The sequence below is a fragment of the Cryptotermes secundus genome, unplaced genomic scaffold (genome assembly GCF_002891405.2).
Source record: "Cryptotermes secundus unplaced genomic scaffold, Csec_1.0 scaffold194, whole genome shotgun sequence".
Classification (NCBI taxonomy): Eukaryota; Metazoa; Arthropoda; class Insecta; order Blattodea; family Kalotermitidae; genus Cryptotermes; species Cryptotermes secundus.
In genome coordinates, this window is record NW_019738957.1 from 60,161 (window position 1) to 74,342 (window position 14,182).

The window sequence follows — 14,182 nt, forward strand, 5'->3', positions numbered from 1 at the left end:
TGAAATTATTTCAAAATTGTGTGTTGCGTTTTCTTCCATATTCTTTCTACTTGTGTTATGTCTCTGCTGTCGTGTCTGCGATGTGGATGTCTTCTGAATGTTTTTGGTTTTGTACACTGTGGCGGTTATTGCGCTGGAGTGAGTGGGTGTGTGCGTGCTGCTGCCTGGTGTAGAGTTCGCTTATAAGGCTTCGAATATTTGGTTAAGTGTCAATATAGATAATGATCATGCGCAAAAAGAAATGCTTTAAACTTACGAGAGATATAATGAAAATAAAGATACAAATCCAGTAAAAATACAAGGGATTTTTATTTTCATAAATGGCAGTGCTGCCTTGTGACATTGGAACCGTATGACAGGGCTGAGTTCACCGGCCACAGACACGGCAACGTTGGGCTCGTAGCGTGTACTTAAAATGGCCATGTTGATTCAAAATCCAGCCAAATGTGAAGGTTCGTGCAGTAATTCGATTTCTCCATGCGAAAGGAGAAACTGCTGCTGAAATTTATCGCCGACTTGTTTGTGTTTACGGCGAAGATGTTATGAACAGGCAAAACGTGGCAAAATGGTGTCGTGAATTTGAAGCGGGAAGAAGGGATGTTCAGGATGAAATAAGCAATACAAGGCCATCCGTTGTCACTGATGAAATCATCCAGAATTTTGATGAAAACATTCGTGGCTGACAGACGTTTAACCATCGATGGACTTCATCAACAATGTCCAGAATTGTCAAGAACTCTTCTCCGTGGCTAAGAGAGGAGGCGGGAGATTTCTACGATGCTGGAATAAAAAAAAACTCGTTCCCAGGCTCAGTAAGTGCATGACAATCCATGGTAACTATGTTGAAAAGTAAATAAAGGTGTTGTAAAGGTGCTACAAGTGAAAAATAATGATTTACAAATACCGCATTTACGCATGTATAGGCCGCAGCACAATTTTCAGACAGAAATTATAGAAAAAATAATTTTCTTGGAATATTATTTCAAGAGTAGAACACCCTGTATTACTAATTATGAATATAATTTTTTTTAAATGAAGTATGATTTCGAATATAAGCCGCACCCCAGTTTTCCTCCTGAATTTTTGGCAAAAAATGTGCGGCCTATACATGCGTAAATACGGTATTTTCTGGACGTTGTATCTTTACTTTCCGGATATCCTTTGTACATGTCTCGCGTGCCATGAAATACTAAACACAGAGTGACAATTTATGCGAATCATCATATATACCTGATGATGGCCCCTTGTGGCCGAAACATTTCGTGAATATACAAGTATATGAAAACATGGACTATAAGCGGTGTTCTAAACAACCAGCTACGAACGTGTAGCATCTACAAGACTGTATTATACATACATATCACGTCCTCAACTAATGTAACAGGAAGCTCAAGCACAATAGTATGTCTTAGAAGTAATAAAGTTGGCCGTATCGGTGAAGAGCTCTTAACGGTCTTGACCGACAGGCTAAAACTTACATAAGCACGCAATCTACAGACTTCAGTGAAGCAAGCCACGTCCAACTGAAGTCTGGAGTCATGTGTAATACTTCCTGCTTATTTCTAAAATGCACTGTTGTGATAAACAGCAATAGCGAAATGTTGCAGCGCTCGTAACTGGAATTGCGAAATTTTCATTTCCCCGGTATCAGGGTGACATTATACACAGAGGGCGTGGCAACAGGTTTATACGCCATGGGTGCTTCAGCTCAATTTCAATTGCCTAAAATTATTACCCGAAGTGAACGGAGAAGTTCACGGAGGTAGGCCTAGGCCCATTGGGGCTATAGAGCCAAGAAAAAAAAATTATTACCCTACAGAATTATACACAGTAAAGAGATATTTCTTTACATTTCATTAAGAACACCCCATGCTGAAAATTCCCACAAAATAAAACCTGTGGATCACTATGACGTCTATATCCTATGCCAGGTACCACTTTTTTTTTCTTTTTTGTATGATCAGCCACTACTGAGTAAACTGTGTACTTCGGCTGGACTCGATCCTAAACCAGTTGCAATCAACGCCCATCCATACAATCCATCTCCCTAGGATCAACTTTCCGTGTATAAACGTTGCGAACCAGGAAGCTGGTTTCTCCCCGACTGGCCATGGAAGCCTGTGTTTTACACAGTGGGAGAACGAAAAAAGTCTCAACTTCGTTTTTCTCAGCTCACAGCCCTGAAATGAGCTCTTTCTCTCTCCCTTCTGTGCTTGTGCAGATGTGTCTTCCTGTCTTTCCTTTCATTCTGTCCTGGAGTAGTTGCCCTTTAAGGGGCCATGGTTCCTATTAGCCCAATTGGACCTCCGTCCTGCTTTCCTCATTTCGGACTGATTTAAATCATTGAATGCAACAAGCTATCATTATTCGTAACCACAGGTCTACACAACGGAAAAGAGGTCAACGACAATGTGTGTTCAGAAGACTGTCATAATGAATAAGCAATTTCTTTGTTTCAAAACAGTTTACTGAAAACGCATGCGAAGAATCGGCACTTTTTCCCAGAAGCCGATGTAACTTACACAGGGGGCACTTCATCCTTCGTAACGCTTATGCTGATAAAGAAAACGCTGATTTAGTCCTTTCATGTCCAAGTCATCAGGAAAAGATATTTTTGGTGGACTGGTGGTTTTCTGAGCAATTCGGATATGTAGATATGTTGTTCTATATATTCTCCTCCATTATCTTCTTATCTCCTCTTTCTTCGCCCTCTGATCCTTCTTCTGCTTCTTTTTTCTTCTACCTCTCATTTTTCTTGTTCTGTTCCTCCTCTCTTCCCCGTCTCATCCTCCGTCTTCTTTATTCCTGTTCTCCACTTACGTCCACAACGGCCTCACAACTGTGTCCAGGGTCTGAAAAAATGCATGCATGCCCCAAGCGAGATTCGAAATCAGAACCCAAGCGTTCAATGGCCCAAGGCGGGACTGACTAAAATTGAGTCACGGTGGGCAACGGATCGGACCAATCATGTAATAACTTCTGCATCAATTCCTTGGTTTGTTTGTTCGTTAACGTATGTGTACTTCTTACAATTTCCTACCGGACATCCGATATGAAAGCAGTTTCATTCCACATTTTTACACCTACCTGAATGTGATATTTCCGTGCATTTATAATGTGAAAGCAATACCACAGCCATTAAATGTATATTGCTGAAATGCTGTATTAGTAAGAGCTCTGAAAATACAGTAAAACCTGCTTTAAACGGGTCCTTTATTAAATGAAAATTTGTCTTAAACGGAAATATTTTCAGGTCCCTTGACTTTGGGGCTGATAAAGATGTTAAATATCCTGGATTAAACGAAAATCAAAATAAGCCTTTATACGGAAATTTTTCAGTCTTCCGGGATACATCGTTTAGAAGAACTTTAGGCATCCTATACATTCTATAGAATTTGGTTTGTTCCAACTCTTTCAATTCAGCTTTTAACGGTACTGCTCTACCTGCACTGAAATTCAACTGAACTGTTTGCCCCTTCCGGAAATTTTACTCAGTAAGGTCTCTAGGCCTACATGTTTACTTCAAGCAGATTCTAAAGGGTTCTGACGATGGTGGATAACATACAGGATTACTGGGTTTTCGGACTTTTTATATCGTCCGGAATTCTAGGAAATAGAAAACACGACGTTTCGGAAAATAGATCTCTTTCCGTCTTCAGGTGCACAAGGAAGACACTCAGTTGGGCCCCTTAGGAAGAGCTAATTTCAATCACTGGACAACTCCTGGGTAAATCTGACAGGAGTTGTCCAGTGATTGAGAGTAGCTCTTTCTAAGGGGCCCAACTGAGTAGGTGTCTTTCTTCCTCACCGGAAGACGGAAACAGATCCAGTTCCCGAAACGTCGTGTGTTCTAGTATTTCCTAGAATTCCGGATGATGGAAAAAGTCCAAAAACCCAGTAATTTTTAGTTTAGTCCAGCAGTTGTCATCATGGCTACAAAGACAAGAGTTGTGCTTGACATTAACACACGAGTAAAAGTGATTCATGCGAGCGAGCGAGATAAATTATCTGTTAAGCAGATCATGAAGATGTTTAACAACGGGGTAAAACTCAAGTGTATGGGAGTCTAAAGACGAAAACGGAAATTCTGAAGCGGTGGGAAAATTGTGCTAATGGAAAAATAAAAAGAGAGCTTAAGATATGTTATATTTTAGCGTCCTGTTGCACTGATTTAAGTCCATGATTTATTTCACCGTCTTCTAGTGCATACACTTATCTACCTCACTCCTCTCTCTCGCACTACATGTTTCGGCACAAAAGTGCCATCTTCAGATGCTTATTCGAAAACGTTAAACTAGTTCACTGCATGCCTTGTCGTCTTCATATTAAAATAATTAAAATATATATTTATCATATATATTGATAAATATTAACTATTAAAAATATTAAAATTGTTCAGGATTTTTCCTACGTCGTATCTCACTGCTCGAGTCACATCCTCTTCTGTCGGAGCACTCTTTCTATTTTCGTGTGTGTATTGTGTATTGAGCAAGACACAACATAAAGCACAATACACAAGTGTAATGTTTGCGTGTGTTCAATGATTATAGTGTGAATAAATTAACGAGTATGGTGTTTTATTTTGTCTCAAATCCGTGCATGTCCTGGTTTAATTATTGTAGTATACCGTAATTAAACGGAAACGTGACTTCAGCGGAAAAATGTTCTGGGCCCTTCGGATTACGTTTAAGACATGTTTTACTGTATAAGTCTAATGAGTTTATTTTGTGGAGATTTATAACAAAGTTACGCGGCGATGGTGTCAAATATCCATATAATAACTAGTGAAACACTGTAGATGGGAATAAGACAAGAATGCTGTAAAAACCTGTTAAGACAAGTCAACTACCTGAAAACCAAAAAAAAAAAAAATGTGTTAAAAACTGTCGCTAAGATAACGGTGCACACTTTCGAGGTTTGACATCCAACCACGAATTACCGTGTTCATAAAATCATCCTTGCTATGATCTCTGTGTCACAATCATTATAATCTTCCTCTTAACAACTGTTTTCTTCGCTTATCGGTCCTATGTCGCTGTCAATTTTCGTTTACTGTGAAGAAACAACAAACCCCCGTCATTCGCACTTTATAAGCTGGCATGACCTTGAACAATTATGGAGGCACAACAAATGTCTATTAGCAAAGTAGAGTAAATCCGATTCTACTGTTTTGCCGTTCGAAACCGACAATAAACAATTAATCTGCTAACTCCGCTTACATATCCACCCGCTCAGCTGGAGCAGTCAGTTTAGGCTCTTGTGCTAACGTCACTAACCAGCGTACTAAATAATATGGTTTTAAAGAGATGACCGTAAAAATATGTGTACGGGTTCAGCCTTTATGGCTAAAAACAAGCAGTTGGATTTGATTGTATACTACATGACGTGCTACAGAGCTCTCTTCCCTCCCTTCGTATTTGTATTACAGAGTCCAGCGACTGTACCTAGTATAAAAGGAGGTTCTTACGTTTGTTGACCGGTTCCCAGTTCTGTGTTTCACGGTGACCGGTGCACCGCCGGCTGCAAGGCCCATACGGTTTTTGCCGATGAATCAATATGCCTGTTGGCCGATAACGTTCGGAATGAAGTAGTTATAATTCAAAGATCATAAGAGATGCTGAACATGCTGTCCATCTACATGTAGTAATTCCTCGCACCGGCAGAAGAGATTCTGATTTACCCTCTAAAGCTCTTCTGCAGTAATATTTGCAATTTCCCTAGGAATATTTTTACTTCTTCGGTTCGGGGGTTACTATTATACACTTTGTCCTTCAAACAACCCCAGAAGAAAAAGGATTAAGATCGGGTGAACCTGCTGGCCAAATACCAGCGCTGATAATTCTGTCCCCGAATACATCGGACAAAGCCTGCACAAATATACGTGCAGTGTGGGCAGTATCTGAGTCTTGCTGAAACCAGCCATACAGTCTTTCTTCTTCTGTTAACTCTGGAAAGAAATGCCCGAGAATGACCTGTACATATCTTTCACAATTAATTGTTTCATTAAAAACATCGTATATCGCACCATGACGTAACACACTGCTATTAATTGTAACTGAGAACGAACGGCTAATGGAGCTGATAACTCCCGCCCACTGCTGACAAATCATTAACAAATTCCAACAAACGAACCGTACTGCTAGCCGTGAAACATAACGTCGTCACGCGTCACATAATGTTAATAACTTCCCTTAATTTGAAATGTTATCGGCCATCAGGCATGCTGATTCATCGAGAAAATTCGTATGCGCTTCGCAGTCGGCGGTGTACCCGTCGCCATGAGGCGCAGAGACGTGAACCAGTCAAAAAAAGGTAAGAACCTCCCTGTATAGAAGAGCTTTGGATACCGGCAGGCCTGAATAAACGGTGGGTTTGGAACGTCGCCTGTATGTACACTCCGAGAGACTCGAAGTTCAAAGTGTTTTGCCAAACACTGCCGTCGAGTGGATAGCATTCCTGCTTCGTACTGGAGAGGTACCGGGTTAAAATCTTGGTTCGAGGACGGGTTATTCTCCTTAAGTTTTTGTGGTTTACACAGTTCGTAGAAGTAAATGCCGAGATGGTACTTAAAATTAGGTCTCGACCGCTTCTTTCCACATTACTTTAAATTCATTTTTGAATTGTTTCATTTTTGGCCCGTTACACTATCAATCACAGAGTTAGCAGAGAGTCCGTCGAGTGTAACAATTTGTAGGTCACTCTTTTAATATCACTTCTGCCTTACATGTTTCGGTTTGATACAACCATCATCAGAGGCACTTGCTATAACTATGGAAACACTGTCGTTGTTTATGGTGTTCACAGTTATGTTTGTCGTGTAGACGCTGCTACAGTATGCTGACGTGTAAAAGCACAAAACTTACTAAGATAGTTGAGTACACTATCAAGTTCTCACTTTTCATCCGAAACTGTTTTAAGTTAAAACGCTAAATGTTAAAATATTTAATCTAAAATGCTGAATTCCTCCTTGTTAGTTCATCCCGAAGATGGGAGACGTCAGCTTGAAGTTGTATGGCTTATGGTTCGATGTTTCTTATGTACTGTGTGTTGTGTACTGCAGTAGGAATACTACATCTGGTGTTATTTAAAGCCTTGTGTGTTATGACATGTAAGGCAGAAGTGATATTAAAAAAGTGACCTACAAATTGTTACACTCGACGGACTCTCTACTAACTCTTTGAATTCATTATTTACTCGTTTGTATCATAATTCGATGCTGCATAGCAGTAGTTCCGAAACTGCTCTCCGCGCGGCCCAGCGGCTCCGAGGGGACCGTACCTAACTTTGAATTTTCAATTTTACAGAATTACTGAGTAATATATTGCCGTTAAGAGGTGCAGGAAGATTCTTACACAGAGATAACAATACCAAACTGTGCTTATCAAAACCCCTATATCTGATTTGTGCTTGCCACTTGAGAGCGAAACAACAGTACATGCATTTGGCGGATCGGTGACAGGAAGTCAATTTTAGTAAACCGATAGCGTTTTCACTCTCGTCGAACAATTCTGCCACGACCGTTACCGACCGTTACTAGCCCAAAGTCCTAGTGCGAAGCCGTGAATTCGGCTTCAAACCAGTACTTTAATTCTTCTCGAGTTGCGGTAGTGTTGACAACCGAATTGAAAGAAATATATAAGTTGTGTTTATGTTCGTTTCATTACTTTAAAATGGAACGCCTCTGTGGTCTAGTGGTCAAAGTTCCTGACTACAGATCCAGCGGTCCGGGTTCGATTCCGCTGCCAGATTTTATGAGTAGTGGCTCTAGAACGGGGTCCACTCAGCCTCGTGAGGATAATTAAGGAGCTACTGCAAGGAAATAGCGGCTCCGGTCTAGAAAAACGAGATAAACGGCCGTGGGGATCCGTTGCGCTGACCACGTGACACCCAAAAGTTGGCACTAACTTCGCCGACAAGCGTCGTTAGCTCGGTCGGTATAGTTCATTTGCGGACTACAGACCACGGAGTTTGTTCGTTTGTTTGTTACTTTAAAGTGTATTCGATTCTTCAAGCGCCATCACTCTACCGTACAATTGTCACGATGGATCGGTGGTTAGAGGAGGCAGTTTAAACACAAAACCAAGCACGGCTGCTGCTGCTGGAACCGAAGTGGCAAGCGTCATTATCCCAAGTCACCGGCCCACCCAGACACAACAACACTTGCAAGGTGACACTGCTACAGGTGCAGTAAGTAAAAAGTGGAAGTACTGCGCATCTCGTTTGCCTTTGCGATTTGCAAGCACTAGTAACATGGCTGTGCTGCAAATCTCTTGAAAGCCATAGTACAGGTGAACAATTTTTGTATGTTCTTGACACCTACATGAAAGCACATGAAATCAGCTGGCGAAAGTGTGTCGACGTATGTGCTGATGAAGCCAGAAAAACATAAGAAAACGGCAAGGATGTTAACCCGTATCAAAACTTTAGTACCATCTTGTTCGAAAAGTCACTGCATGCTTCCTCGACAGGCAATTGTTCTTAAAACGATGTAAACAAGCCTGAAAGATGCTTTATATGAAGCCGCAAAATAATAAATCACACTAAATCCAAGCCCCTTAACGATACGTTGTTTAAAATTCTTTATGAAGGAATAGGAAGTGAACACACAGAGGTAAGGTGGCTGTCAAGGGTGCAAGTGCTTATAGTTTTTTAGCTTCGTTTAAAAATGTCTGCTTTCTTCGTCGAGAATCCATCTCACCTGTCAAACTGCTTAAAAAGTGCCACGTGGTTGCAGAAATTGGCATACTGTGCAGATATTTTCACGAAGACTAATGAACTAAACCTCTTGCAAGGGTGAAACGTCTCCATATTCATAACAAGGGACAGAATTTCTTCTTTCCGACATAACTAATATTTTGGACCAACAGCATAGAAAGCTTTCCAGCTTTAAATGAATTTCTGACAGAATGTGACTCCCGAGTTGGAGAAAACTGTTTTCAGTGTGTGATCCAACAACTGAATGGCCTATAACGTACATTCTTGGACTACCTCCCCTTTACTGCAGAAGAAGCATCCTGGATGGGAAATCTATTTTCAGTTATGGAGATACCCGATAACATATCAGTAAAAAAATTTAATATACATTACAAAAATTCAATAGACCACCATTGCCTTAATTCTGGTACCACAGCCTTCAATAATATCTCTGATAGTGTCTCAGTCTGTAAATGTCAATGAATGAACGATAGAATGAATGAATGAATGCGGGGTAGGCCACAATAATCTGGCCCTTGCACTGCGACCCTCAATGATCTATTGTGCTTCCCCTTTTGATTAACCCTTTATCAATCCTACACTTCGAATGAAATACAGGACGTTGTTTATGGGGGCGTCATATTAGTCACTTGGTTCCATAAAAAACTGGCCCAGGTGACGAAATCTTAAATAGCTCATAATCACATAGGATGTGTGTGGCTCATTCATCTTTTCCTAGGTACCTTTCACAATTAGGGTCGTCCGTAAATCCCAGCTTGAAAACGTGTCCTTTTAGGTGACAGTGTCCGGTAAATAGTCCTACCACCCATCTTAATTGGTAAAAATTAAAAGAAGTTAAAAGTCTCTGTGCTTAAATAATTAAGCACTATGCCATGAAGACACATGGGGGAGTGGATGTATAGACCCAAGCTTTCTTGACCTCGGCTGTCGTTGGAGGTGAATGGTCAGCTTCACGCCCCGGCCGTTTTACCCCCGGAGAGAGCATCCCCGGTGCCCATTGGATAGGAGGCTGGGTGGGCCAAAGAGCCGATCTGGACGACATTCAAAAGTAAAAATTCTTGCCTCTACTGGGACTCTTTAACTCCGAATCCTTGGTCGTCCATCCTGTAGTCACTCGCTATACTGATTGCGCTATTCCGGCTCTAAACCTTAAAGTAAAGTAAAGGTATACCTGTAACAGGCCGTGGAGGCCCATAGGGTTGTGAGATGTTGAGGTTCCCACATTTTCTACACAATCGGCTCATAGATGGCGGCAAGGTTGTCAGCCCAACGCGCCGGCCGCCCTTTATTCCCACGAATATTCAAAGAATATTCCTGGTACTCATTTCTGTTAGAGGCTGTGTCGACCCCAGGGCCATAGTGCGGCTGGAAGGATTAGGTAAATTGAAAAAAATCCAATGACCTCTTCGGGACCTGAACCTGCGACCTTCCGGCTTGTAGAATAGTGCCTCAACCAACTACGCTACCGCGTGCCCCCCCTAAACCTTAAAGTACTAAAGAAAATGAAGTCCCTCTAGCCCTGCCCTTCCACGTCCACATAAAGTATACAGAAGCATCAACCAAAGTACTGAGCAATATACCTGATATTACTTTCAAACTCTATATCCTTCCCATGAAGAAGGTGGTCACGTTACTATATTGGTCTTTGTTTAATTTTAATAGATCCTTCGTTCTTCTGGCAGAGGACCCTAGTATAAGTCCCTTTGCCTGTCTGAGTCCAGTTGTGGATTCCCAATTTTTTTTAATATGATTTCTGTTAGTCCAGGCCCTGATCACTTTCTTGGCAACTCCGATTGAGATACCGCAAGCTGGTTCAGGTCCTATGAAGGGATGTTCAGATCCCGGTCTTGCCAACTGATCTGCCGACTCATTACCAACAATACTCTCAGGACTTCGCACCCTATCAGTTATATGAGGGATTGATGGCAATCCCACACCAATTCTGAGGTGATCTGGTATTTGCCAAATGCTTTGATTGCAGCTTGACTGTCTGATGGAATACAGATGTTTCTATTTTTATAGTTCCCACCTAGATTCTCAATTGCGCATGCCTTAATGACTTGGAATACTGTTGTGTACTGCCTAAGGCTAGGATTAATTTTTCGCCTTGTACCATGGCAATACACCCATCTCCAGTGCCTTTATTTGCCTTGGAACCATCTGTACCAGATTAGCTCCCCCTTTCTGTCGAGTTGAAACCCCTCTTTCCATTCACTTCTGTAAGGGAATCTGATGTGAAGGGTTTATCATCGACATGTCTCGGTATCGTTTCATCAGACCCAATCTGTAGGGTGGGTTCTTTTTTCATGCCCTGAGTCTTATATGCATGTCCAAAACCTTCGGATTTGGGTTTCCATTAATCATTGTCACGTAGTCTGTGATTTCCTACCTTGGCATCCGCTTCCACCTGCAAGTGTAATGGAGGGAGTCCAAGGAGGACTTCACTGCAATTGTCGAACTCGTATATGCGAAGCTGGGTTTTCAGGTTATGCGACCACAAAAACAAAATATCGAAATAGACCGGATGTTGCATCCGACATGAGGATACAGCTCTCCACCTTCACTTTAAATTTTCAGCGACATGCTAATAAGCGGAAACAACACCATTCCTCACATTAATACACGGTAAAATGAAACATGCCCTTCCTCCGTTGTCATTATTACTGTAGCGCCAATTCACGTTAATGACAACAGTAAAGAAATCCAAAAATAACTGTTGTTCGCAAACCAAACAAGTTGCATTAAATTTCACTTAAAACCAACGGATTCGATTCAATTCGGCTACTCTACGTTTCCGATCCAGTCTTCCTTTGATAACAAAATGACGTAAACTCCACAGATCTGAACTTTCAACAAGCTATCTGCGTCTTATTGCTCTGGGGTTCAGTCGATTTTTAAGACCAAAAAGAGCTTCGGAGCAAAAAGTTGGGAAACAATTCTCCACAAGATAACAGAAAATCCGTAGTCCTCCAGACTGTAAGTCGTGTTATGGGTTGGAAACCCATTCACAAAGAAGTTATATTTCTAAACGTATGACAAAAGAAAGCAAAGGTGAATCCCGAATAGGTCATGAGCTTCATCCGTGACGCTGATAATGATTCCACACTGGTTAATATCCTACACAGGCGCAACAGAAACAAACGACAAGAGAACTAAATTTATATAGACTTTAAAAATAATATCTCAAAAACAGTTCTAACTATTTTTGTTAAATTCTTCTCACCGTCAGTCCGTCCTCTCTAGTAATATCCGTTGACCAGATCCCCCCTCCCAAAATTCTGTGACCTCCACGAGCTTCTCTTGTTCTTCATGCGTGTAACGAAAGGATATGAGAAAGTCCGAAGAATGTTCCAGCACTGTTCACAGCGGGAGGTGGGTGCTTTCGAGATACTGGGGGTGGAAAAATAATGGCGACACTAAGAAATTGAGGAATGGAATTTAAGTTGGCTGCAATAAAAGAAATTCAGTTGGCAACATTGAATGTTCTTCCGTTTGTTTACATTCCGTAGTGCTCGTGTAAGTCACTTAGTGATTCTGTTGAATGACAGTCCGTGTGAAAGAATCGGAAAATGAGAGACTTGTCCGATTTTGAAAGATTGAAAGAGGACAGGTTGTTAGTGCGCGTTTAGCTGAAGCACTTAACATAAACTGCCATATTATTATGTGAATCGAGAGCGACAGTTTCTAAGGTTATGTCGGCATACACGAATCGTGAGAAGACAACATCAGCGAAGAGCAGCTGTAGGCGAAAATCAAGATTGGCAGAAAAAGATCGCAGTACACTGTGAAGGAATGTTTCGAAAAAACACGTAACTACTGCAGCACAGGTGACGGCAAAACTGAATATTCATCTTGAAGACCTTGTTACCACAGAAACTCTCCGATGTGAGCTTCACAAATCCAACATCCACAGTACGGTTGCAATTGCTAAACTTCTTATTACCGAAAGTAATGCTCAGATGCGTAAACGATGGTGTCATGACCATAAAACCCGGACATCAGACAATTGGAAACGCGTGATATGGTCAGATGAGTCGCCCTCCTCGCTGTTCCCTACATTAGGAAGAGTTCACATTTGGAGAACATCCAAGGAAGCCTAAAAACTGAAATGCCTGGTTCCAACAGTGAAACACGGGGAGGTTCTATGATGGTCTGGGCAGCAATATCGTGGTACAGTATCCTTCTGTTCCATTATTACCCTTCATGGCCGAATTACTGCAAGGGAGTACGTGGACAGGTTGGGTAATCAGGTGCATCCCATGATCCAGACGTTATTTCAGAACAATGATGCAGTTTTCTAAGACAACAATGCCCCCATTCACAAAGCTGGAACTGTTGGGTTATGGTTTGAAAAGCATGAAGGTGAACTTCAACATCTTCCCTGGCCAACACAACCACCAGATTTGAACATCACTGAACCATTCTGGCCAGTTTTGGACACTACAGACAGTGAGGAAAGGATTTGCACCTCAAATATCTCTTAAGCAACTTGAAGATGCTGTTAAATAAAAACTTAATAAAATTCAGCTAGAGACTGTTCCAAACTTATACGAGTCCATTCCAAGAAGGGCTGTGTCTGTATTGAAGGCAAAATATGGTCCAACATAATATTAAAGAAATGTGTATAGTATCTGTTTTCTCCATTATTTTATTCAACCCCTGTACATTGCCTCAGTCCTCATATTATGTATTACGTGTGCGCGCCTCTGTTTGTGCGTGAGTGTGTGTGTGGAAGGGGGGGGGCATAATACTGAACTGATACAAAAATTGCTTTAAATGTGCAGCCTCGAAGGTATTAACGCTTCGGCCGTGAAGTTCAGACGACTTAATCGACAACTAGAGAGGGAAATAGCTCGTCACAATTTCCTTGGAATAAACACGCCCTTCACGAAATGCATGTAGGTAAAATTTGCGCATAATGGATAATCAAGAGGTGCGAACTAACTCAGGCAGCAGTGAAGCGCAGTCTCTTCAGGCTTTGGATCCTTTGATTTCATGGAACAAGTATATTATGCAGGCAGTACACCCAGCATAAGTACAGCATGAAGAACACTCTGTGTTTTTACAGGCTGTTGCTTTCAACATCTCCAACCGTACGAAGTCAGATTTCCATATGTTCTCTCGCTTTGCAATCTCGCGTTGTTACGCTTCTGACGTAACATGGTAATGAAAGCAATTCCCGATTTAATAAATATCTACTTGACACAAATAGTACTTAATTTTGGCTCTAATTCTGACTTTTGATAATAAATATATGACTATATAGGGTCAAACGATAGAAAACGTTACGAATTATGATTTGACATTATGTAATGTCCTTACGTCACAATGTTGAAATGGCGGAACGAACTACGTCTTCACTAAGATAGATCCAAGTGTATGTAAATAAAGCGGCTGTCCAAACTCCCTTCTAAAGCAAAGTTCGTCCTAAAACACTTGTGTTCCCAATGGAACTAACTAAATGCTA

General features: G+C 41.3%; 1 protein-coding gene across 3 annotated transcripts in view; it reads right to left on the reverse strand.

The window, feature by feature from the left end:
- LOC111871380 (glycerol-3-phosphate acyltransferase 4) overlaps positions 1–14,182 on the reverse strand; it is a 70,860-nt gene that overhangs the window by 43,895 nt on the left and 12,783 nt on the right. The window lies entirely within an intron of this gene.